The sequence below is a fragment of the Gymnogyps californianus genome, chromosome 3, assembly GCF_018139145.2.
Source record: "Gymnogyps californianus isolate 813 chromosome 3, ASM1813914v2, whole genome shotgun sequence".
NCBI classification, from domain to species: domain Eukaryota; kingdom Metazoa; phylum Chordata; class Aves; order Accipitriformes; family Cathartidae; genus Gymnogyps; species Gymnogyps californianus.
Window position 1 is genome coordinate 64,631,085 of NC_059473.1, and position 22,809 is coordinate 64,653,893.

Below are 22,809 nucleotides of genomic sequence, written 5' to 3' on the forward strand. Positions count from 1 at the left end.
CTGCTTGGATTTCTAAACATCTGTGGCAATGACCACACGCACACACGGGCTCCTGTAACAACAAGCATTGAGGTTTATTTAAAAAACAGGGATGGACTCCTCAGGCCTGTGCCAAACCTCTAGTAAGGACCACAAGAAAAGTTTTAAAGACACTTTAGTCAGGTCTTCCAGCGATGTACATCTGGGCAAACCTTTGCTCTGTCTTGCCTTTTCTCATACTTTTATTGACCTTAACATCAGAGGCTTGATTTTCACAAGGTATATTTGAATACCTGCTTCCATTGTTTTTTATCCCTCAGCGATTACACAGATCGGGTGCTCCGTGATGTCAACAGAGGATTTGCAATGTCAGGCTTTTGGGAACTAAATTATGTGATCAGCCAAGATATTTCAATGTATTGATCCCACTAGTTAGATGTATCAAGTGCAATCATGTACGGGTGGGAACTAGAGGGTATGTATTACTAACTTGGGGCTCAGTCATTTGAACTTTATGATCTCTTGGTTTTCACAGGCTGATTTTTTTTGTTTAAGGGGAAGCATTCTGTTTCAAACTAGAACCTGAGACAACTAATTTCTATTCCCTGTTGATTTCTTTTGCAACTATCGGCATCTTTTAGCCACTCTGAATCACAGTTTCTCCATTTGTAAAATAAGATAAATCTGAAAGAATGGGACAGGCACTTGATACCATAATTTTTATTGTTACTGTTGTGTTGGTTAGATCTGAGGGTTTCTTTGTACTGATATGAATAATTGTAAGCATCTAACTTCAAACTTAACACACTCCAGAACACCTTGAAGGTTCCAGATCCACGATTTCCTTCATGCCAACAATAAAAACACAAATAAAAATTAAATCAGATTAAATAAAAATCCAGTTGAGAGAAGCTTTTTGGTTTGCCACTAGGGAAGAGCCCTGAAGAAATTTGACCCTGCTTTCACAAAACACCTGAGAATGAGTCAGTATGTTTTGGTAATCTTGTTTACAGTATTTTCTTTTCAATTACAACAACAGCTAAATATATTTAAAAGAAAGCTACAGCTGCCACGTCTTTTCCTTGCTAGAATTTAGTACCAAATATGTTACATTGTCAGCTACCAGAAAGATCAGATGATGCCTGGGTGCCTGATTCTAGTCCCACAAAAGCCAACAGGGCCCCAGTCTAGCAGTAACCCAGTGGAAGCAGGACCAGGACGAAGCTGGTCTGGCTTCTTCCTTTCCTGCTGAGGACCCTCACCTGGTGCTTCTTCCTCACCTAACCTGTCTCATGTGGGGCTTTGCGGGAGGTTCCCAAGAGAGACCTTTCAGCAGTTACAGCCATCAACTGAATGTCTGCTATTTTCACAGGCTTGCTGTAGTCTTAACAAAGTATGCCTAAAAATAGTAATAATAACAATAACAGTAATATTTTGTGTATGTGCCATCAACCCTAAGGACATGAAAGCCCGGCACCTATTGTGCTGACTTAATGATTGTTATAATGATTGGCATGAGAAAGGAACATCACAGTTCCTTTGATACTTTAGGGAACAAAGGCACACTTTTCATCCCCGAGTTTACTTACAAGACTTAAGGATGAGACTGAACAGTGCAAGGACTTGGCAGTGTCAGTGGGAGGAGGGGAAGGGAGAAACCCACAGCTTTTATTTCCACAAATAAATAAGGCTTGTTTTTATTAATTCTCCTCTATGAGTTGAGCCATGTTCTGTAGCACTGTATCACTTCAGAGGATGTTGTTGCAACAGAAAAAGGCATTTTCCAACTCTTAGCCATCCACAAAAGAATTACCAAGAAAGGTCCTTCCAATACGCATGCCTCAGGAAATAAACATTTATGATCCCTGATGTTAGAAATGTGCCTACTAGTACTGGCATGTTCTGTTTTCCCCTGTCTTTATTTGGACGTTTTCCATTTTTTTGTTCTTCTTATGGTTACTGGTGCAACCCTATTCTTACACTGATCTGCTTTATCATGCCCCTTCAGCTGAACCTGCAAGACTGCTTCAAATCTCAGCATGCTTTAGCTCTTGGATTACGCCAGCCTCCATTTGAATTCAGAGTATACCTCACTGCAAGGCAGACAGGCACGGCCCTGGGGCTTTGGACGCAGTCTAGACCTGAGATGCACTGATGAAATAGGGCAGGATGGATGTCACAGGCTATGAAACTCCAAAATGTTATAAGATATAAGTGGAAATAGTCAAGGGGAAGGCTGCAGGTCAGCTGTTGCAAAGAATGTAGCCTGACGGACTGATTAGCTTGTTTCAAAACACTGGGTTCCCCATTTATGGTTGCAAAATAATTAGGCACAGAAATATTTTCTGTTTTCTAGAAATGGAAAGGAACTGGAATATCAGCAAGTTTAGGGTCCTTATTAAAAGCAGAATTGCCGTTATTTTGAGCAGAAGATATTAACTACAGTATTTGACTTTTTTCCAAAAGACTAAGAAAAAAGATCTTTTAATTACTACAGTTATTTCCATATTTGACTGCGTTTTCTTTTTCAATTGTCTCAAGGTTTTATTCTTTACCAGTAGTTGTAGGGCATGGATGACTGGTAATTACTCAAGCAGGTTACAGATCTATTGCTGATTTACCATCTCAGAAAAAATATTATGGGGTGAAGATGAAGTATGTTGTTTAATTATACCAACATGGAATTGCTTCAATTAATCACTGAGTGAATATACTCTAGAGCTTTTAAGTCAAAGCTATATGGTCATCTTCAATAACTCCACCGTGCAAAAAACTTCAAATTGTTACTGCTTTAGAGTGTACAGTCTGACTATAACAGATTTGAATCACCTGAATATTTTGTTTACCCTCATTTGGCTGCTTATTTTGAGTCCAAGTGCATCTCACCAATATTTAGCCATTAAGCGTGAAGGCAACAGTTCTTCAATAAATGTGTCCTGAGCAAGTGAAAAGATCAAGTTTCTTTAGCATATTAACTTGATAAACAAGAAGCACTAGCCAGTCTTCCCGACATTACCCAGGGTTAGCACGGTGGGATGGAGATATTCCACATTGGGCAGCTACGCTGTCTACCACCGCAAGCAGCAGCAGTAAGTATACCAGCATTTAGCTATGTTTGTTTGTAAATCTATTTCCAAATTAACTCACATAACTTGCATACCAACTTTCCAATTGCTTGGGTTAAAGCTTCCAAAAAGGCTCTCACTTAGATGCTATTTATTCTTCATGTTTTAATGGTGATTTTGAGCATAGGGAGATTAAGGTATGACCTGTGGTATTTATTGCCATTTATGGTGACTCTTAGGGGAGATGTGTCTTTTGGACAGAAAACAGAGTGAAAGAATGCTGTACCAAGACTTTTTTCTGCCTTATCTCTATTTCTAAAATTCCATTTGACTGTTCACTATGACAGTCTGAATATGTTTATTACTGATTAATTAATATTTAACATTTAATATGAACATTTTAACTACATTCCCTTTAAGTTCCTCAAAAGAGGGGAATGTAGAATTGCAACAGACTGCTCTTAGGTGTTTATCTCTCTCTTCCATCTAATGTTTGTATTCAAATATCTCAGAAGGAGAACATAGGAGAATAAGGTTATGGAATACCCTGCCTGGAGACCAAACTTCTTATTAATCCTGCTTTAGAGCATTTCGAAAAAGAATATCATGTCATACTGTGCCAGTTAGTTTCCTGATCCTGACCACTGAGAAGTGTTAATATCATTGTATTACTGGAAGAGAAATTGTGGCAAAAGGCGTTGAGGAACCTCTCCAGTATCATCAGCTGCAGTTCTGCAGCAAGGGTGGGCATCGATTCGTCTGGCTTCGCAGCCTGTATCCACCTGACCTCGAGTTCCCCTTCTTTAGGGCGCACACAAGGCAAATTACTCTGCCCCTTCTTTTTACCAAACTATATTTTTAACTTCACAGGTAGTCTTCCATTTCCCTTCTGGATGCGTGAAATCATTTCTCCCTTCTTCCTTCCTTTCCTTGCACGTTTATTCGGGACGAGAAATCAACGCTCGTGCTGCATTCCTGAAAAATCGTGCCCGACAAGCAGCGGCAGCAGGAGGAGAGGTGCTCAAGGGTGCCCACCCTTCCCGATCACCAAAATCTTCCTGTGAGCCCCCAGACGTGTCGCAGGGGTACCGGCGGGCGCCGGGGGCAGAGGAGGGGGGGCAGGATGCGGCGGCAGGTGTGGTGGCGGGGGCCGGCGGGGGCGGCCGGCGGGGCGAGCCCCGGCAGCGGCGGGCAGAAAGCGGCTCCGGGAGCTGCCCTCCGCCCCCCCCCCCGGCTCCGCGCCCCGGCCCGGCGCCCCGGCCGCCCGCGGGAGGTGCGCGGTCAGGGCGGCGGGCGGCAGCGGGCAGGAGGAAATCGTCCACGGCCCCGCGGGGCCGGGGGACGCGGCGAGAAGCGACAAGCGCTGCCCTGAGCGGCGGCGGGTCCCGCCTGATCCCTGCGTTAAAAGCCAGTCCCAAGTAAGATGGCTGGGGACGGTTTAGCGCTGCAGAGCGGCCTGAGAGAGCATCAGAGGAGGTGTGAGTACCACACGGTCTCCCTGACGTTTCTGTGACCTTCAGGAAAGTGTACCGTCAGAATAAGATCAGGAAAAAAAGGTTTTTCAATCTTCCCTGCAGAAACTGGGGTCTCCTTCTCAATCCCCACCTTCTCCTTCTGCTTGTCATCCGCGTTGTGCAAAGATTGATCATGACGGCATGACGTGACGCTAAACGGTGAATAAAATGGAGTCTCTCCAAATGAGGTTTGGCTCTTTATTTTCCCAGTGTGTCATCGTGTGCCCACTTCCTAAAAAGCAGCCCAGAGCAGTGATGTGGATTGCTGTCACAGTGATGAGTAAGACCAGGAGAGAAAGCACAAGGCTGAAAATCATTTGTAGAACTGTAAAAAATTCCAAGCTTACAGTCCTTACCAAGCCAAACTCATGCAGGGTAATAAAAGACCTACCATATGCTGTAAACAGCCTCCTTTACATTTGCGATGTATTACAAAAGAAAATCAAACAACTGATATTCATCAAATGCTATTAACCGGTTGCAAATGCTGTGGGTCAGAAAACTTGCTCCGAGTGACCTTTTCCGCTTTGCCGTTTGGGGGTTCGCCTTGTGCCAATACCCAGAGCAGCCACCACCAACTATCTTCAGGGCGAGGTGCCAGGCTCCCGAAGATGCCCCTGAGAGCAGCTGGGGTACAGGCAGGCTGCCCGCTCGTGGGCGGCGCTGCCAGCGATCCCCCCCTGGGGCCAGCCAGGCCAGCCGCAGGGTAGCTTGGCACCAGAGCAGAGCTGTCCCAGTGCCACGGAGGATTGGGGTCACTGGCTCTGGCTGTGCATGGCCTGGATGACCTCCTAAGCCCACAGTGGCTGGGGAGTTGAAGGGCTGGGGGTTACTGCAATGTCATGTTTGCAGTATCATGGTAACTTACCCAAGATTTAGCCACTCAGGCAGTAATTGTGGCAGGAACACTCAGGGTAGGTCGTTACACTTGTAATTTGCCAGGCCCTCAATTCAGCTTTTGTTGGGGAAAATAAAAAAAGAGCTGTTGCCTTGAGTACTACCGAGCAAGGCAAAAACCAGTGGCTGGCTAGAGATTGCCCATGAGCTTGATTTTTAAGAAGGTTAGCAACACTGTGATACTGTTCCCATGCCGTGCTGACGTTTAGTCCTGCCTGATACTGGAGGTGCCAACTCCAGCAGCTCAGGGTGGTGTAGCCTGACACTCTCTGTTTATGCCCCTCCGCTTTCCTTGTGGAGGACATTGCTTTGCCTTTGCTCATTGCCACATCTCCGTCCTTCTGAACAGCTTCTTCTCAACTGTTTATTGAGTTTGGAAATGCTATCCTTGTTGCTTTATGGCCTGAAATATAAATTCTTATTCTCTGTCTCATCTTTTTCCTCACACTTTCTCTTCACTGAATGGAGGTGAGAGGTAGCAACCTGTTTAGAGCCACTCACTGCTCAGGTTCTCATATTTCCCATTTATTTCATTAAAAAAAGACTGTACCTACACCTGCAGAAAAATGCAGACAAAGTGAATGGTGGGTGCCAGGAGCCACAGCTCAGAGTGGCATTACCGGGGTCTGCCTCTGTTTATTTGCAGGCACCTGGCAGGTGAGATTTAAGAACACCCTTGAACTCAGAGCATGCCAGGACGTCTCTGAGGTACCTGCATCCCCATGAGATTTCTCCAGGAGAAATAAAGCCACAGGTCAGATCCTCCCCACCCTGCCACGTACTGGAAGATATGTCTTCCACCCACGAAAAAAGCTGAAAAAAGAAGGTCACAGAAGACTGGGCTGAAGATTTTCCTGCTACTGGTACCCAGAGGCGTAGCGAGAAGTTTGGCTGTAACTTTTGCAGTACAGGAGCTGAGCAGAGAAGCCTTCTGAAATGGGAACAGTCTGGTAGCACGAGAATTGTCTTTGGCATACCTCTTCATAAACTAAGCCCACGCTTTACGGTGTCGCTCAGAAGAAACTGGAGATGGATACGTGCTCTCTGCGACTCGGAGCAGCTGGTAGGCACCGTGGAAGGAAGCGGCGTCGGGGCTGGTGGCTGCTGGAGCGTGTTTGTGCTGGGGCCAGCGGTACTGCGCGGCTCTGCTCGCAAGCTGCAAAAACAACCTTCGGGCCTATTATTGCTGTTATTATTGGAGAGGTTAAGAAAATGGGATGCATCTATTCAGGCACTTAAAAGCATTAACAATCTCCGTAATTTACCTCGCTGTTCTTGCTGACATGATTAATTTCCAAAGGAGTCTGCATGATTACCAGATTTTGAAAATATCAGAAATGATTTCCCAGAAGCCTTCCTTTTCAAAACTGGTTGGTTAAAGGTGGCATAAATTATATTCCTGTTGCTTTAATAAACAGGCTATTAACAGACATTGTGACAGCACAGTAATGCTTTACCCAGTGATTCAATTTGTGATTATGCCACACTGTTTTATAATAACCTGAAATTGTGTATTGAACAGGAACATACATTGCTTTAATTATCCTGATGACACAGCCAGCTTTATAAAACTTGCTACAGGTTCATCAGTTCAGACCCAGGTATAATTCATATCGGTCACAGGAAAATTACTTTAAAATATAATGGCACCATTGATAACAATCATTGCTCATATGTTCTTTAAACGCAATAAAATGATCATGTAATGTTTAAGGTTGCCAGCACCGAGGAATCTTCACTTTTCCCAAGTGGGTAGAGCAGTTTTGTACAGTTTCCCCATGCGTCTGTTCAGCTCAACACCAGCAAGCCTACCTCTGCAGGTGACAGCTTAGCTGCCAAACCTATTGCATGACATTGCACAGCCTTTCTTGTTTGCCTATACAGGGTTGTGGTATGCGGTTAAGTGCTGGGATAGTGCAGCCAGGTTAGCTAATAACCAAGAAAGACTGGGGAATCTCCATCTCTGGAGGCTCCGTGAACAGCTGGGACACATCAGGAATGGTATAGGTTGGTCTTTGGATAACAGTACCTTTTTGGAGTCCTGCCCCTCTTTATATTCTGTGATATTGTAATAGTTTTTATTGTACTTGAACGCCTGCTTGACCAGTACACATGGCCTGTCAGGATTTTTACTGGGGAATCTGACTTTTTGGTCTTTAGTATGAGCCTGGTTTAATTAGAAACTAACTGTAATATTCTATTCATTTGCACCCCTAGTTTCGCTCGCCTGACGCTGTGCCTGTGGAGTGCTTTCCAAGGCCCTACCTGCAGACACTGATTTTTGCAGTCATCCTTTTTCTTGTTGTAAAATCTTTACATGCAGAGGCTGTATGCAAACGCAGAGTACTGGCTGTAATGTAGTTACAGTGTTGTATACAAATAAATCAGTTTCAGTTATACTGCACTGTAGCTAAGAATTTCCAAAGCATACCTGGAACACAAGAATCATATAATTTCAACAGAATTTAATGAGGCTGTAACTCAAGAGACAGGTAGTGGGAATAACTATAATGCAAGAGCAAAGCTTTAGTTTCCTGAATCCTAAAATAGATTCACGGCTTCAATGGATGTTCTTCTGAATATATGTCAAATAAAAGGCATGCTTGTTTTTACATTTCTTTCTCTGCTGTATGCCTCATATCATTTTCTCATCCTCATCTGTTCTTTGGCTTTTGCCCTCCTTTTATGAGTTCCTCTCATGCTTGCACATTATACTGGTTCACAAAAGTTCACTCATAAAAATTTCAGTATTTATTTACCTTGTGCAATTTTCTTCTTATATCCTCTCTGAATGTACTGTACATTTCTGATTCCAGAGTAGTACATGATGTTCAGAACACCTGGGTGACAAAGTGCACGCGTGTATCTGGGATTACATGCACACACACACATATCATTTTATAGGATTCTTTTCACTTATGCTTGCACACCAAACTACTGAAGTGTTATAGCTTTTTCTTCTGTTTGTCATAATTCTTTTTAAACTAAATAAATGCGATGATTGTGAATAATGCCACATTGCTTCTTGTGTTCATTAGAATAATGATTCCTAGTGAAATCCTACCTTGCATTATTACATTTGCTCATTTAATGAATCCACTGAAGTTTTACTTCGGGATTCCTACCCTGATCTACAGCTCAAGGTATATTGCTTTGTTTTGTTCAGTAGTGAGCATGCTTTGTTCTTCCAGTATATACAAAAAAGATATTTTTATATGGGGTATGGTCCTGTGTTGTATATGTGGCCCAAAGTGCATGTTGGACTCCTCCAGGATGGCGGAATCAGGAGCAAATAAAATGTGTTGCAGATGTATAATGTACATGGTGTTACATATCATAACATTTATCACAGTATAATATATATTCTTAAGAAACTATTATAATATTATATAAAGGTTTTATTTCATAAATGGGCATATATAAAGAAAAGGTCAAAAAATACTGTTTTTTCCTTCATAAATCCCGTGTGGTTTTTGTGGCTCTAGAATAGTGGTGAAATCCTCAGTCCCCGCTGCTCTCTTCCATTGCACAAGAGAGATGTGGCTTTTTTTTAATTGTAGGTCCAAAGTTTCTTGTAGCAGGGTAGAAGGATTCTGCAGTTTGTGGTAAATGGAAGCAAGTGAGCAGAGGGCTCCTCTAAAAGTTTATTGCCTGTGAGTGGGTGGCGCTACGGGAGGACTGGGGTTTGTCTGTGCAACACACTCGCTCTGTTCCAGTCCCGTGTTTGTCATAGGTACACCTATCTATTCCCGAGCACCAGCTTCTGCAGTTCTAGATTGAGAGACATGCAAACAATAGTTAAGCTATTGTTAAAGTTCAACATCTTTAAATTATATTTGACTTTTACTTTACATTACACCTTTTATAACTTTTACCTTTTGTTGCTGTCTGTAGGCAGCAGGGCGTCTGTACCACAGGCCAGAGGTCTGCATTGAAATGGGCATAAATATATGATCTTTTTTGATGTTAGATTCTTCGGTTTTCGCTTTTCATCTATTATTAATTTTTTGTATTTAGTTAAATCCACTCTTTCTGTCCCCTTAAAATTCAAGTGGTTTGAAAAGGTCTCTGATTCACTGTGGCACCACTTCAGTTTAATGCCAGTGTCATTTAACTCGTACATGAATAGTCACAGCTTTCATAGAAAAAAGGAGTGCAAGAGCCAGGAGAAAAATGAGCTGCCATCTCTCCCAGGCCACCTGCCTGCACCGGAGGAGGTAAGAAAGGAATTCCAGGGCAAGCTGTATTTTAAAACCTAGCACAGCAAATACATCCAGAAGACAATACTTTATAAGTCATTACAGAGGTCAGCTCAGTTTGTCCTCTTAGATCACAAATATGACGCTGCCACTTTCAAAATCCATCTGCCAGCAACACCAAGCAATTAAACTGCTCTCTCCCGCTCCCTCGTGTAGCCTTCCTGTAATGCCTAGAGGTCCGTTCCTCCTTCCCTCCTGCTGCGAGGCAGCGGGAGCTTCCCTGAAGCTGGGCACCGGGCGGGCGGCTGCAGGTGGCCCCGCGGTCAGAGACCAAAGGGGCTGGGTCGGCCAGGCTGCTGGCCTAAAAGAAACCCCTGGGATGCAGAAGCTGCATCTCCTGACAGCTCCCTTCATCCACGTGCATCAGCCCTGGCACTGTGGTAGCTGGTTATTTTCCAGCTGATAGTTAGCTCGCTGCCAGCCTCCTGAACCCTGTCTCTTCCATATATCTTGGCAAGCTGATGGGGATTTAAACAATATTTGACTTGGAGGTACTACAAGGCAAACACACAAGCCATCAAAGGCATGTTCTATAATCATGGGTTAACATAGTTCTTTTCTTTGGCATTTGACTGAAAGAAAAAAAAAAGATAAAAAATAATTTTAAAAGCCTTATGATTTTAAGCATGCAGAATGTCCCAGCCTTCTATCATTGCGAATCTGTTTTCCCATGTTGAAGCGGGAAAGTTTACTTGGGTGTAATAAGCAGGTCCCGTGGGACTGCAGCGTGCTACTGCAGTCATGCACAAAGCAAGTCGGCCAGGAAAGGGATGTCAGCCAAGAGCCTGGAGTCCCACACTTCAAAAGACACCTCATGGGCAACGGCTTTATTTTCTTTTTAAGAAAATGATCTGACGAGCAGTTTGCTGCATTGCTAGTGGTGCTGCTGAGAGAGACAGTCCTATGCGTATGGAAATCTAAAGGGATGATTCTTACCTTCTCTATATGCGCTGTGGTATCCCAAAAAGGTGGACTATATCACATAACAAACTTAAAATGACCATATGCCTGACCTCATTACCAGGCCTAATAGGCAGCAGATGAGAATCAAGTTAGTGGGACGCTATTTTCTGAGGAGAGGTCATTGCTTATCTGCGTCTCATCGCTTTAAGCTATTTATAGGTATTTAAGCACTCAAGCACTTAGGGCAAAGCCTTCTTGGAGAAATCTGTTTTGGAGTGGGTTACCTCCACATGAGGCAAGTCTCATTTAGCTTGGCAAACCTCAAGAGCAGCGCTGGAGATTAACGGTGGGTGGGAGGGATGCCTACGGGGATGAGATGACAAATGTGCCAGGCCAGACCTGCTGCTGCCCCCAAACCAGGGTAACAGAGCTTACAGGGAACTCTTTTTGAGCTGTTTCAGAGCACTGTCTCTGCCTGGATAACTGCTCTGAACTGCTGCTCTGCCTCATGATCGTTTTGCTAATCCCGATCCCAAGACCATATGTGAAAGAGTGTTTTTCCAGTGCATGTGCAGCAGGATGCAAGTAGATCTGAGAGCCTGAGTGACAAAGCCTACCTTCTCTAGTATGATGCTCAAACTGAGGTGAATTGACTGAGATTGGGAGGTAGAATAGGATTTGGTACCTAACGCAAAGCAAACATTTCCTAATGCAAAGCAAGCAGTAAGGTCCTCCTGCAGTGGACAGGCCTGAAATAGTTTGGATCTTGATTTAGAAAGTGTCAGCCTCCTGACAGAACCTAGAATTAGCACCCGTTGGGTTGTGCAACCTTCATGGTTAATCTCAGCATCTGTTGTTGTAGGTGCCTGCCTAAAAAGTGTGGGTCTGAGGCCGTAGGGGTTTACGTGTGATCTTTATCACATTTATGCAGGGCTTAGCTATAGCTGTAGAGATATTTTCTTCTTAGTCTTTTCCCTGACAGTTGACAGGTGTAACCCACTGTTCAAGAAATAAGACTTTTTGTCTATTGCTTTTTACCTTGCCTCTATGACTGCAAAACTTTATTTAACTTACCAGTGTCTACACTTTTTCATCAGAGACCCTATGATAAGGTATCCAATTTTTCACTGCATTATTTGAAAATCAGATTCTGTTGTTTTCAAGAAAAACAGTTTCAAATGGGAGAATTAATTACTGAGAACACCTAATTTTAGCTTGATCAAATATTAAAAAATGGACAGGCTGGAGAAAGCAAATCCCTTCAGTGAGTAAGGTTCCAAATTTTATTATTGTTGGGTTTGTAGTTGCAGTAAGTCCAGTGCTTGTATACATTCAGCTGCTACTTTCATGGCAATACCATGACCTGGTGACAATTCTCCTTTCCAGTCTGAAGCAGAGAAGCCAGTGTGGGATGATCAGTTAATACATTCATGACAATCTCGGAGCTGGGGGAATGAGAGAAGTAGGGATTTTGCAATCCAAAGATTACTGCATGACAGTTCAAGAAAGCACATGTTAGGCAACTGTGGAGTTGCCTAAAACTATATTACTTAAATTACTGGCAAAGGTGAACACCTTTACATTAGAATTTGAATCTTTCATTGCATTCTGTGTTAAACAGCTCCTGCTCTCTGCCACACTCCCAAAGCAACGGGTTACCCAGCTCACGGGATGGGGCTCTGAGCTAAAAACACTCCCCAGCCCATGCAATGCTCAGCTCTTTCACCACCTGAGTGGCAGCTAACACCTGGGCCTGGCCTTCTCTTCATGCCAACATTTCAGAGATAAATCCCTCAACAGCTGATGTTGGGTACTACTTTAGGGCATCGCTTTGTGACTGAGAACAGGAGCTACAAGGACCATTTTTCCTGTCTGATAGTTGACCTTACTCTACCCACAGTCGTGGTTCAGCTACCAGCAGTGTTTCCATATTCTGACAAACCAAAATGAGTAGGCAATAAACCACTTATATCTTCCAATTTGGTAAACTAATTTGTTACTAAATATTAATCATGTACTATACAATGTCCCTTGATTGGCTCTTTCATCTCAGAAAAGTCTGAAAGACCTTGAGTTCCATGTATTTAGGGAACAGACGTTTTCTTTTCTCAACAGAATATATGTTAGATTTGCAGAGCTACCTGGAGAAGACAACAGACTTCTTAAATTTTCTAAGAGTACTTTAACCCTTTTTGGTCTCAGTGCTCCATTGCAGGTCCTCTTGAATACTGAAACACAAGAGAGGACATTATTTCCTGCAGAAGGAGTCTAGAGAACTTTCCCAGAGGGAAAAATATGGAGAAACCTCATCAAAGGCTCAGTTTTAACATTTTCATAGGGCTGAGCATGATTCACCATGTTTATGTCTCCACTTGGATGGGTGTGGGGTAAATGCTTACTAACCAGACAGAGGAAGCATCCAGCACGCTACCTATCTTTTCATCTTCCTTTATCAGTAGACAGTTCAAGTTAAAACAAAAATTTAACTTCTTTCCTTTAAAAAAAAAAAAGAAAAAATATGATGCCACAGTGGTTGGTTTTAAAGAGTGGTCATGTTTTGTTAGTGTTGACCAGGAATGAGTACAAACGTAGTTAAGGCTGAATGTCATGGCCTGAGCAACAGCTTCCCTGAATGACCCTGTGATGTAAACTATTACATTTGGGTAACTTAAGTAAAATCACCAAGTATGTTGTATTTATAGCCTGATTAGGAGTAAATGCAGAGCTGAGCATTAATCAGACCAGGTATATTGTGAAATTCACTGCTATTTATACCAAAAGATTACCAGGTGAGTTTTCTAGCAAGGTTGATTTCTCCCATTGAGAGTGCTTAAGATGGGTGGAAGACAAATTGCAATTATTTTTATCTTGAAGCAGAGCACAAAATAAGTAGCATTTTTTTTCTTCTGCTTTGCAGAAAAAAAATGCACGTCTTTGTACTGAAAATGTTGCTCCTAAAGATGTGAGTGCTTCACAGAGAAAACGCTCCTCCAGTGTATTTGTTAAAGCAGGTTGATTTCCAGAGTCATGGTAGGGGCACAGAGAGCAGCATGTTATGAAATGAAGTATTATCTACTAAGTAAAGCAGAAAACTAGAATCACAGCTCTGGAGTGACATTCTTGCCTGTGCTGCATCACCACATGCAGAAGGTTAAATGAGCTCCTGCAGTCCTTGTTTCACACCTTCAAAATCAAGTCTATAATCTTTCTTACTTCCCAATAACAAACTAATATTGGCAACACGTTTGGATACCTGAAAGTGAGGCAACAAGCTCTGAAGGGAAACCTGAAGGAAATGTTACTCAGTTTTGCTGATGTGCAACACACAGCTACTGGTGATGTAGCCCTTTGCATGGATGAGGATGTCCAAAAGGGTATCTTGGCCATTCTGCTCTGTTTTACCGTAGCGATTCCTGTCTATTGCTAAAGCATCAGAGCATTTATTTTGACTTTTTTTGGTCTATTAAGGGTTACCAAGTGAGGGCTGAAGGTGATTTGGAACCTCCTCTGAATGTGCTGGCAATGAGAAGTTCAAAGGGAGGAGTTTAAAGGTATTTCTTTTGCAGAGAGGAGGGGGATTGTAATTCCAGACAACTGAAGCACCACTAGCCTGGTGAAGGACACTCTGAAGATCCTACAGGCTTCTTGACCTCACCATAGTCTTAAATGCTTTCTCTGAGGAGAAGCATGTTATTGGGGTTCTGCTTCTCATGTTACTTGTCTTTCTTCAGATGCTCGAATCATTGGATTTTACATCACCCTTGCTTGTACAAGAATGGCCTCTTCTCAGCTCCTCTGAAGCAATTGCCAAATTTTGTATTCTTTGGCATTCTCTTCTGTTTTGGTCACCAAGTAGAGGGGAAACCAGGATGCACTCCCTGTCTGTATTTCTTCTTGTTAGAAAGATACCGGGCTTCTGCAATCAAAGCAGGCCTACTGAAGTGTGAATGAGGGCACATTTTAAATGTCTCTGTCAGAAAGGAACCAACACAAAAGGAAACCAGATATATTCTGAAGATCTCACCATTATTCCCTAAATAAAGGTGGAATAAATGTCCCTAAATGTACCTGTCTGACCTCCCTCTGCAGTTAATTTAGAGTAGGTCCATCTTTAAAGGGTCATTTTTGGGGGTTTTACTGAGAGCAGAACATGAGACTTTACATCCTCATCTGGACTAGTCACCTCTAAGCAATGCCTTCCTGGTCCAGTCACTCCAGAATTGATCAGAAATTCCTTTGAGCATAAAGAGAGGCACTTTTGGCCCATCCCAGTGAATTCATCATCAAACAGAGAAAGAGGAAAGGTTTTATTTTGTGAAGACAGCGGCCTGTGCAAATGTGCATTTCAGCAGGAAAGTTCACAGAGAGTGATCGAGGTTTTACAAATCCATTTGAAGGAGACCAACAAAAAACTTGGGCTGACCTGTTTGTTATTCTGGAGATCGGTGCTCCCCTGAGACTTCCTAGAGGGCATTATTAATGTTGCATGGCACAAGCACTTTGATCTGGCAGCAGAAGTCCTCAGAGCTGACAACAGCTGCCTCTCATCTTCCCCCAGCACTTCTCTACACTTTGGCCGCTGAGAACTTCCTTCTCAGAGCTGAAAAGGAAAATAAAATCAATGGGAGAGGGAGGAGCAGCTAATTTAAACCCATCTCCAAACTGTTGCTAGGTGCTGATGGTTTAATACCTAGGAAACCTTGCTGGGAACAAATGCACACTGATACCTCACCTGTCCTTTTCAGTTAGTCTCACTGTGTCAGCCAGGAAGGTTGCTGTATTCCCTGGGAGAAGGCTGGCTGTTGCTGGCATGGGCACAAGTGACTCAGGCATGACTCATTGGTGCAGGAGAACCTGCTGGCAGGCAAGCACTGTCCTCAGTGGTGGCAGAAGTCTTCTCTGCAGCTCAGGCATGGGGAACCACGGCAAGCCAGTGTGCCGGAGTGCTGCAGTGTGGCACTCTGATGGCACAGACCTGGTAAAGCAAAGGAAGCCCCGAGGGCACAGAGCATGGCAACAAGTCCTTGCAGAGCTGACCACACAAGGTGCCTTTCCTGGTCTTGCTTCAGCTCAGTGGGGCCAACACTTCTGCAGGCTGACTGGCTTTATGCTTGGGATAATTTTTCTTCCTCTGCTTCATTTGCCACAGCAGACCGTGCCACAGCCCTCACATCCATCACAGCTAGCGGGAGAGAGCTCCCGCCCAGCTTCCCCATGCAGCCCCCGGGCTGGGCTGTGGAGATAAGAAATGATGCTCCCTGCAGCGGCAGTCACAGTGGCCAGGGCAGCCATTCGTCACCATTGCCACCACTGCCAAAGGCACCCAGCACAGTCCTTTCATGAAGTGGATCAAATGATCCTGGGGTTGTTCTCCTAGGACCCAGATAAATATGTTTACAATCGCTGGCATTTAATTCAATGAGTAGTCCCGATAGCTACTATGAACAGATTAAAGACTAAAAGATTACTCCTCGTAAGAGTTTCAGGCTTTGGTTGTTCCTGGCACAGGCTGTTCCTGGTAGGTCCTTTCCCTCTGAGTTTAAAGTCTTGTCTTCCGTCTTAATATTCTTCATGGATTTGATATTTTTCTGCTCTCTTTTCTGCTGCTTGTAAAATATCTACAGACAACAATTAGATTAGAAACTGACAATAATTTGAGGAGAGCTGAAGGTAAATCCTGCATACTATTGTGAGATCAGGAATTATTAATATTCTTGCTGCAGATGGAATAACTGGCAATATAAGAAAGGAACCGATTTTCCTGATGTCACATGAGGAATCCCTGCAAAACTGCTGGAGAAACAAGAAGTAGTTAGGCAAGTGACAACTGCAGACGTGTTTTCCTGCTTGGGATTCTGAGGGTCACGCTCACGTGGTTAATACGTGATCCCAAAGGAGGAAAGATTAAAGATAGCCTCTCTGTTGATCAGAGATGCCATCAGCTGATCTGAGGCTACAGTAGGTCATGTGAGGCAGTAGCACTGTGTGCTGCCCTGTGTGCTGTCTTTGCAATACCAGCACATCCCCCTGGGTGCTGCAAGTTGTCACTTTGGTGTGTCACTTGTCTCTGTGCGAATGTGGACGCCTGCTCCCCAGGGCTGGTGTGACACACGGGCCACTCTGCAGCACTGCCTGGGGCTGGGAGGGAGACATCTCTGGTGTTGCTACGGTGTGGCAGAGTGACTCTTCACAGAAGCCTCTTTGTTTTGCCTCTTACCATTCTTATCTGCTTTCTGTGTATGTTGGATGTGAAAAAAAATGTCCACTTGTGCCAAACCAAATTCTAATTCCACGTGTGAAAAATCATAGAATCATAGAATCACAGAATGGTTTGGGTTGGAAGGGACCTTAAAGATCATCTGGTTCCAAACTCCCTGCCGTGGGTAAGAACACCTTCCACTAGACCAGGTTGCTCAAAGCCCCATCCAACCTGGCCTTGAACGCTTCCAGGGAGGGCGCATCCACAACCTCTCTGGGCAACCTGTTCCAGTGCCTCACCACCCTCACAGTGAAGAATTTCCTTACATTTAATCTAAATCTACCCTCTTTCAGTTTAAAGCCCCTTGTCCTGTCACTACATGCCCTTGTACAAAGTCCCTCTCCGGCTTTCTTGTAGGCCCCCTTTAGGTACTGGAAGGCTGCTATAAGGTCTCCCCGGAGCCTTCTCTTCTCCAGGCTGAACAACCCCAACTCTCTCAGCCTGTCTTCACAGGAGAGGTGCTCCAGCCCTCTGAATATCTTCGTGGCCCTCCCCTGGACTTGCTCCAACAGGTCCATGTCCTTCTTATGTTGGGGGCCCCAGAGCTGAATGCAGTACTCCAGGTGGGGTCTCACGAGAGCAGAGTGGAGGGGGAGAATCACCTCCCTCGACCTGCTGGTCACGCTTCTTTTGATGCAGCCCAGGATATGGTTGGCTTTCTGGGCTGCAAGCACACATTGCCGGGTCATGTTGAGCTTCTCGTCAACCAACAGCCCCAAGTCCTTCTCCTCAGGGCTGCTCTCAATCCACTCATTGCCCAGCCTGGATTTGTGCTTGGGGTTGCCCCGACCCATATGCAGGACCTTGCACTTGGCCTTGTTGAACTTCATGAGGTTTGCATGGGCCCACCTCTTGAGTCTGTCAGGGTCCCTCTGGATGGCATCCCTTCCCTCCAGCATGTCATTCACACCACACAGCTTGGTGTCGTCAGCAAACTTGCTGAGGATGCACTTAATCCCACTGTCCATGCTGCTGTCAAAGATGTTAAACAGCGCCAGTCCCAATACTGATCCCTGAGGAATGCCACTCATCACTGGTCTCCACTCCGATATCAAGCCATTGACTGCAACTCTTTGAGTGCAACCATCCAGCCAATTCCTTATCCATTGAGTGGTCCATCTGTCAAATCCATATGTCTCCAATTTAGAGACAAGGATGTCATGTGGGATACTGTCAAACGCTTTGCACAAGTCCAGGTAGATGACATCAGTTGCTCTTCCCTTATCCACCAACGCTATAACCCCATCGTAGAAGGCCACCAAATTTGTCAGGCATGATTTGCCCTTAGTGAAGCCATGTTGGCTGTCACCAATCACCTCCTGATTTTCCATGGGCCTTAGCATAGTTTCCAGGAGGATCTACTCCATGATCTTGCCGGGCAGAGAGGTGAGACTGACTGGCCTGTAGTTCCCCAGGTCTTCCTTTTTTCCCTTTTTAAAAATGGGGGTTATGTTTCCCCTTTCCCAGTCAGTGGGAACTTCACCAGACTGCCATGACTTCTCATATAAGATGGATAGCGGCTTAGCCACTTCATCCACCAGTTCCCTCAAGACCTGCGGATGCATCTCATCAGGTCCCATGGACTTGTGCACCTTTGGGTCCCTTAGGTGGTCTCGAACCTGATCTTATCCTATGGTGGGCGGTTCTTCATGCTCGCAGTCCCTGCCTTTGCTTTCTGTGACTTGGGTGGTGTGGCTGGAGCACTTGCTGGTGAAGACTGAGGCAAAAAAGTTGTTGAGTACCTCAGCCTTCTCCATGTCCTGGGTAACCAGGTCTCCCGTTTCCTTCCAGAGAGGGCCCACATTTTCCCTGATCTTCCTTTCATCACCAATGTACCTATAGAAGCTTTTCTTGTTGCCCTTGATGTCCCTGGCCAGATTTAATTCAATCAGGGCTTTGGCTTTCCTAACCTGATCCCTGGCTGCTCAGACAATTTCTCTGTATTCCTCCCAGGCTACCTGTCCTTGCTTCCACCCTCTGTAGGCTTCCTTTTTGTGTTTGAGTTTGTCCAGGAGCTCCTTGTTCATCCACGCAGGCCTCCTGGTGTTTTTTCCTGACTTCCTCTTTGTTGGGATGCATCGCTCCTGAGCTTGGAGGAGGTGATCCTTGAATATTAACCAGCTTTCTTGGGCCCCTCTTCCCTCCAGGGCTGTATCCCATGGTCCTCTACCAAGCAGATCCGTGAAGAGGCCAAAGTCTGCTCTCCAGAAGTCCAGGGTAGCGAGCTTGCTGTGTGCCCTCCTTTCTGCCCTAAGCATCTTGAACTCCACCATTTCATGGTCACTGCAGCCAAGGCTACCCTTGAGCTTCACATTCCCCACCAGCCCCTCCTTGTTGGTGAGAACAAGGTCCAGCACAGCCCCTCTCCTCGTTGGCTCTTCTGTCACTTGGAGAAGGAAGTTATCATCAATGCATTCCAGGAACCTCCTGGATTGCTTATGCCCTGCCATGTTGTCCCTCCAACAGATATTGGGGTGGTTGAAGTCCCCCATGAGGACCAGGGCTTGTGAACTTGAGGCTGCTCCTATCTGTCTATAGAGGGCCTCATCTGCTCGCTCTTCCTGGTCAGGTGGCCTGTAGCAGACCCCCACTATCATGTCACCTGTCCCTGCCCTCCCTTTGATCCTGACCCATAAGCTCTCAGTCGGCTCCTCATCCATCCCCAGGCAGAGCTCCATGCACTGCAGCTGGTCATTGACATAAAGGGTGACACCCCTTCCTTGTGTCCCCTGCCTGTCCTTCCTAAAGAGCCTCTATCCTTCCATTCCATACCACCATTTTATTGAATAAAATTCTCATGCCAAGTTCCTCCTCCGAGGGTTGTTGCCAGCCTCAGTGGTATTTCATAGGGGTTGAATGTGGCCCACTGACCTTAGAGATCAAGGGGTCTAGGTCCTGGATTTGAGTCTCTGCCAAACCAGCTTGACATTTTTTCAGTGAAAGATGTGGAGGACATGGGAAATGCAGCATATACCGTTTATCTTGATTTTAGGGATACTATGGACACAGCAGCACACCAATAGCCTAGAGAGACGCTGAAGGAGCATTGTTTGTCAATAGTATAAAAAAGGTGGATGATAAAACTGGCTGACGGGAGGGATACAGCAAGCAGTCAGCAGTAGTGTTGTATCGGAATAGGACTTGCACCAAGCATGGTTCCTCTAAGATTAATATATGCTATTATGACCAAGATTATTCTGCCTCGTTATTAGCAAGCTGTGAAAGCAGTATCATAGAATCATAGAATCATTTAGGTTGGAAGAGACTTTTCAGATCATCGAGGCCAACCATAAACCTAACACTGCCAAGTCCACCAAAGGTATCATTCAGCCATGGCTGAATGTGAAGCTGGTACAAGACACATTAGGTGCATAGAAAGCATACAAATAAGATATTACTGGATCAGAGTTTTAAAGGAAGAAAAACGTGTATGAAATTATGTATTTAGGTAAGAAGTGTACAAGAAAACTAAATAGCTGCACTACAGAGTCTTTCTTCCACCTCTGATATGGTCTGGTAGTGGTCTGTGAAAGGCTTAAAGTTAGATCCACAAGAAGACTTCGATATTAGACTGGCACTGTTGACCATTAAATCTAAAATTACATCTGCAGAATCTGTCTGTTGGCTGCTCTTAGTCTTGGAAACACATGAAGTCACTAGGCACTTATGCTTCCATCACTAACACCACTTATGTGTCCAAGCTTACTCTACATGCAACACAGTGATGGGTAAAAGACCTCCAACCTGGCTTCAAATGATTTGGCACATGTAATTGCCACACTGCAGTGCTGTGCAGAAATACCAGCCCAGGAATCTGAAGCTGCAAAGGCTTGCTGGGCTGAAGCTGCCAGCAGGCAAAATAGTCAGAGCAAATGGCTGCACTGCAACGGCTCCCAGAGCGCAAGCTCGCTTAGCTGCAGTCTGCTCCGAGAACAGCGACAGGCAGGTGAGATGTGCCCTATGTGTCTGCTGTGGGGCTGAGCAGAGCTGATGACGGTCTTTTAAGTGCTGTGCAGCTGGGTGCCCATCTCAGGCCCATGCAGAAGGGCTTTCACAAGCAAGATGAATCTTTCCTGCCCCTTCTTGCCCATGAGATCTGAGCTGATAAGAATTTTCTGAAAATCACTGTCAGATTAGGCTGCAGGCAAAACAGGGAAGATGATAGACAGTGACTATTTCCACCTGTTGAGAAATTGCTTAATGTTGAAAGCATTCACTCATTAGGATGAGCAATGTTTGAGTCCTGCCTTGGTGAAAAGGATCCTGGACCTTATCCAGCCTCCAGACAATTGCCCCATACACAGAGTGACCATGTGTTCTGTGGCGAGGCTCGCTAGCTGTCCTGTGCAAAGAAGCACAGCCTCCCTGGCATAATTAAACATGTATCAGTCCAGAGACAGAATTAAAAAGATTCATTCTTGGGGCTTAAAATGCATCTAGAAAAGTATTGGGTCTGTTCCAGCACCCCTTTCTAAGTCTTAATACTGGACGTGTCTATAAAGACTACCCAGTTTGATGCTTAAGATTCCTAACTCATCTGCACTCCTGGAATATACAGAAAGTAGAGAAAACTTCCTTTACGAGACTTCTGTTCACATGTAGTTCTGAACACCCTGGGTTGGGAGACGGCATAAAGGTTACTTTCGAATCCATAACTATGGATTTGCCTAACTTAATTCTTTTGAAAATTATCAAATGAAGGAAAGGAAAAATGATCTTGTGACTGAAGCAGAGGGCTGGCATTCATGAGCTTGGGGCTCTATTCAGCTGTTCCCTGGGCTTCCTGCCTGGCCCTGGGCAAATCACAATCTCTCCATGCCAAAGTTTCCTCCTCTGTAGTGTGCAGATAAGGGTGCCTACTTCACAGGGCTTGTGTGAAGCTAAATTCACTATAATATTCTCATGTTTTCAGGAATTTTTTTTCTGAGATTTGCACTCCTATTGGGAGCACAAAGAATTATTTCAATAATTATTGCTAACAATAATGATGAACGCACTTCAGTTTGGAATGTGCTTGCTCTCACATGTTTGTTTATAACTTCAGAGTATAATAAATAATTCTGTAGATGCAATCTCTTCATCTTGTTCCCCAGCCCTCTGCTCACCCGGCATGAACCTGCAGTTACGCTGCCAGTCCTAGACCAGAGCTTCAGGGTTAGCTTGGCCTGCCACATTCCCTCATGGAGTTCATAATCAGTAGGATCGTCTCTAAGCGTAGCCTCCCTCAGCACAGTATTACCCTGCCATGGTTCCCAGGCAGCAGTATTTGAGAGGAAAGACAGGAGCATATCTCTCCTACAGGTCAGCAGTGGTCTACATAGTTCCATGGGCGATGCCTTTGCTCCAGGGCTTATGAAGATCCTACATCAATGGTGGTAACTGTCATTTCATGCTCCTGCAAGTGTGAAAAGTATTGCCCTCACCGTATTCTTGTGGCTGCATGTATTGATGGTCCCTCCTTCTCCCATTATATCACTCCCGTAATTTTACGTTTCCTCCTTCCCTCTGTTTTTTCCTGTCACTTTCCCCTGAGTTGTCCCAAATTGCTTAATTTTTCCCTTCCTCTGCTGTATCCTCCATCCTTTCTCCCTTTAATTTAGTGACACAGGCAGACCTTTGAACTCTGAAATCTAAGATTATAGGGAATCCAAGCATGCTTTAAAATGTGCACATAACTTGTAACTCTATCACCACATAACCTTAACATTTCTTATTTATTTTGTCAACTTTTTGCTGGTCTTTCACTTCTTTGGTTTTGCTACCTGTTATTTGTTGCTCTCATTCACTGTCCCATTTAAAACTAGAGCCCCATTTTGTAAAAAAATATACAGGTGGGTTACAGCGTTTGCTGCTATCCAGAGGCCAGTGGTTAATTCCACTAAGAATGACTGCATGAGCTCTGGTCCTCAATGTGTCCCTGCCTTCAAAAAATC